Here is a 4,684-nt window from a genome sequence, read left to right as displayed (position 1 = left end):
AGGATTAGTGGAAACACAAACACAGAAAAAGAGCCAATGAAAATTTGCCCCGTCTATATATGTATTTTTATTTATCTGCCTATTGAAAATATGAACGGCACAGGTTCTCACTGGTACCTTTTGGGTACGGCTCCCTAAAACAATCCAAAATTTAAACAAATTTCACACCATCGTTTTCCGAAAAAGTTTAAACTGCCAAACGCTAGCAAACTTTATCTACAGTTTTTCGGAAACAAAGGAGAGCATATCTGCACAATCCTTTGTTTTCAGACCTCAGATATACAGCGTGTTTCGGACAGCAGTAGACGGCGATAAATTCTGCGCGCCCTGTGTACAACCAGGTGGTTGAAAAAAGGACAGTAAAAAGTTGTGCGGTGGCGGCGGGTGATAACACGGCTGCATACGGCTACAGTCACTTTGTATTCCTGTTGTAAGTACGTAAGCGTATGTTATGAATTATATTAATAGCGTATATAAATAAATTTGTAATTATTTTAAAAACAACTTCGTTATTACAATGGGTAGATGGCTGTTGTGCTGAACATCCTTACCCCGCTGCACGGGACCGTTTTCGAAACTAGAAACTGCACAATGCGTTTACTTTAAATATTTGTAAGTGGTAACGTTGTACTTTAAGAATTCATTACTATAATAGTTGACTACATGAAACATTTTATATTAATTATTTTTCATACTTACATGTAGATACGTATTATTTTATTGTATTAGTGTAATATATAACCAATATTGAAGTACATTAATAAAAAACCTTCTGAATCTATCGTTTTATTTTATAATAATCATCATCATTATCATGACAAAAAAATATTTTTAAAAATTGTCTAACCCTACTTTTAACTAAGAATTAACAATATATTGCAAAATAAAACTGTTACAAATTTTCTTTATATTATATAAGCAGTTCATAACGATTCAACGAAGTCAGCTTTATATACAGCTTTCATACAAAGATTTACAGATATCTTAATTTTACTGACACGTCGCTCGATACAAGGACTGTAAACCCGTAGAACCGTGGAAGGTTAGTCGGATGTTCGAAGTCCGCTTTCCAGGGGTTGCCGATGATGGTCCTAGAAGTAGAAGAGTGACAGGGTTGAAGTAACTGAATTTACCAACGACGGGGCAGTTGGCCAATTTGGAGTCAAACTCAAGATTTGGTGAAGCTTTTATTTAAATCGAAACAAATATTGTATCGGTACAGAGTTCAGGATGAGAATGGACGCTAAGGTATTTCATATCATACAGTACAAGTAGCCTTGTTTTCTTATCGGAGCTTATGGTGGCCATTACTTATTCCAAGAAAAGTCGTTAAGTTATTTTTCTCGGCTTAGGTAATAAGAATCCTAGTTACATATTCGTAGTTCCTGATTTATAGATACATAGTCAAAAACTGTTTTGAGCATGTGCCAATCTGTCTAATAAAATATTAAATTAATGTATAAATAATTGTGATCAGAACTCAATTCAGTTACGATACATGCCAAATTAAATGTTATAATTAATGGTTAAAATATTATAATAATATAGAATCTGTTTCTAGGGCATCTTATTACATTATAATTAATAATCAATTTATGATAATTCTATATTGAAATCTATCATAGGATTGCTCCCATATAACTAGATAGGTATTATAATGTTATTATTCGCGCTTTGCACATGCTAAGTAAAATTAAAGTTTAATCTAGTAAGAATCATACAAAAGAAGTGTTACAAAACTAAAATTAATTTGAGGATTTTAAACGCTCTGGATTTTACTCGAATAAAAGTAATACGCTATGCAAACTATGATTTAGCCTGAAGAGCAACGTTTCTAAATACCGTGATGATGATGACGATATGGCACCACCAGACGAGTTGTGCTTCCGTTCCCTTAGTTCTGCTGCCCGGTGATGTAGGTAGGTTGAAGAAGCCTCGGCCCTTTCCACCAGGTCCTCTGCGTGCTGTCCTGTTTGTTACCGCTTGGCCTGGATGATTTCTTCTTTCCGGTTTTTTCTTGCCGTTTCAATCACTTCTAATTCACCGTTTTTTTTTTCATTGTGCATTTATTGTTGAGACAATACTGCTTGAGCAGCGCCACGTCCTGATAGTCGACAGTTAAATGTTGGTGGGTGATTCGTCTCAGTGTTGTGGTATGTCCGGGTCTCAGTTGTATAGAGGTCTGACGGTGTTCCTCCTGGGTTCCAAACCAATAATTACGTTGCTCAACGTCTCTTGATGCGATGATTGGACTGTCGATGCGATGACTCAGGTGTTCGAAGTCCAACTTCTAGTTGCTGATTGGTCCTCGTAGTAGCAGAGTGCAGGGAGGTTGAATAGCCGGTATGGAGTTGAACTCACAGTTTTTATGAGACGTTTATTTGACGTCTATGCCGCGGTCAATAGAAGAATAATGGCCGTTTTTTTTATATTGACTTTTTTTCTGTTGGCTATTACAGCTCTAACCTGAGCTGAAGGGATCAGGTAGTCCCGGCCTCACAGTGAAGAATGATGGTTGGGTCTCCAGTCGGAGTATTTATACAATGCAGGAGCATTGTTCCTTATCGGAGCGTGGTAGTGGACGTATTCTAAGAAAAGTCGTAAACTTATTCTTCTCCCATGTGGCCATAAAAATCATAGTTACATTTTATTACTCAGCTAATCCTTAATTTATAGCTGCATACTTAAATATTATTTGGACCATGTACAGTATATCTATTTTATGTTAAAATCATTGTGATCTGAATGAATTTAAATTCCGTCACGGTACATGCCAAATAACGAACATAATTGATGTTCTATTTATTATAATTAGGTTGAATATCATTTGAAGGTCGAGGGTCCCATATAACTATACCATTATTATATTGCAAAGAGCCCAAAATACACTCATGAATATTAAAGTTAAGAATGTACAAAGAACTCTATACAAAGCAACGTGTAAATGTTCTTTCCTCCCTTTTTAAATCATCTTCGAAAGCTTCTTCTTAAATAGACACAAAAAAGTCAAAAGAGCCTTTCACTTTTTCCTTCCATTACGCAAATCTTTGTGTTCGGTTGTTGTTTCGTCTTAAATAATGTAACAAACGGTGCATACTGTTAAAAAATATAACCTTTTATTTCTTATCTGTTAATTTTAATTATTTATTTATTTATGCTTTTATTGCACAATTTACAAAAGTAGATGTACAATCAGGTGGACTTAATGCTAAGAGCATTCTCTACCAGTCAACCTGCAGGAGGTTCAGGAGCAGAAAGTAGGGAAGTGCAAAAAAATAACAAAAATCAAAATCAATGAATCTCAAAAAAAAATAAAAAAACCTACTATCACTATTCTATTCTATTCTATTCTCTGTGGGGTGTTAGTACCTGCACCTGGTTCTCTCGAGTGGAACCTTTGTGCATATCCCCAAGGTCTAAACTGCTTTCCTAAGCTTGGACCATTTCCCACCACGCTGGTCCACTGCGGGTTGGTGGGTTCACATATCTATATGTGCTAAATCTAGATATGCAGGTTTCCTCACGATGTTTTCCTTCACCGTAAGAGCGATGGTATACATTGTACTTAAGTTAAAAGAACTCATTGGTACATGTCAGCGCCGGGATTCGAACCCGCATCTCTTGCGTGAGAAGTGGGCGCTTACCCGACTGAGCTACCACCGCTCCTACTACTATCACTTTGTTTACATACTATTGTGTTTTAAACATGCCGTAAAACTTCAAAAACAAAGTAAATCCGAAAAGTTTTCTAAATTTACTTTTAGGCGTCGGATACACCGCTGTCAAGCATTTCGTCGAAGAAAGCAATCGCGGTGTAACCGTTTTTTGTATGTAGGATTCTAAGCCACCACATAGCATAGGTTACAGAGAACGCGCGAAACGCAGAACTCTCGCTTGCAGTGTGACCGATGCCTTACCCTTATGTCAATTCTATTCTACTGATTTAATTTGTTTTTGTTAAAATACTTCGAGGGAAAGCCATCAGTCACGTTAAAACAGAATTTGTGTTACAGCTACTTATCTACTTTCATACTTAAAATCGTTACCTTTGCGGTGGGGGCTTTTCGATAAGTTTATTTATTGAGAAGTATTTCATGCATAAACCGTAGGTACATACCTACCTATTTACGTAGTATTTGCGGAATATGGAAAAGACAATTCGTAATTAAAAAACTAGGATATTTAAATGCTTTGTAAAAATAATTGAGGTCCTTAAAATAAAATTTCCAAATTTAAAATCCTTACTCACGAAGCTATACGAAAGAGCGGCACAGTCTTAATACGTACAAATGGAGGACATTTAAGTGGATACGTTTGGACAAAAAGCGGTGGGTGTCGTTGTAATTGATTTAATTTGTCTAGAGTCAAAACTGAACGGCGCTCGACTGACGCTCACCGTGTGACCCCCCGCACCCCCCACACCCCCATGGGATAAGGAGGCATTCACACTGGTAATAGTTACGACTTTGATCACAACTTTCCTTTAAATGCCTATTTTTTATTGTAAAATGGCAGCATTTCTGAAAGAAACAAATAGAATTTAGCTTTGTTGAAACCTAAACTGAGTAATGATTATTATTTATATACCAAAAAGCCAACAATCGCGAAGGTTTGCTGCTACGAACTGCCAACATTGCGAGGGAAGCCGTCCACTATAGCCACTTGCAAACATTCTTCCGAGAGA

General features: G+C 36.6%; 1 long non-coding RNA gene across 1 annotated transcript; it reads right to left on the bottom strand.

The window, feature by feature from the left end:
• Positions 1–773: 773 nt before the first annotated feature.
• Positions 774–2,688, bottom strand: LOC125490325. The gene is made up of 2 exons (XR_007267597.1): positions 1,843–2,688; positions 774–1,091 (listed from the first exon to the last, which is right to left on the bottom strand). It is a non-coding gene; the product is annotated as an uncharacterized LOC125490325 (long non-coding RNA).
• Positions 2,689–4,684: the final 1,996 nt, after the last annotated feature.

Source organism: Plutella xylostella, chromosome 22, assembly GCF_932276165.1.
Source record: "Plutella xylostella chromosome 22, ilPluXylo3.1, whole genome shotgun sequence".
NCBI classification, from domain to species: Eukaryota; Metazoa; Arthropoda; class Insecta; order Lepidoptera; family Plutellidae; genus Plutella; species Plutella xylostella.
The sequence above is the reverse complement of the archived record's forward strand: the minus strand, read 5'-3'. Positions and strand labels throughout refer to the sequence as shown.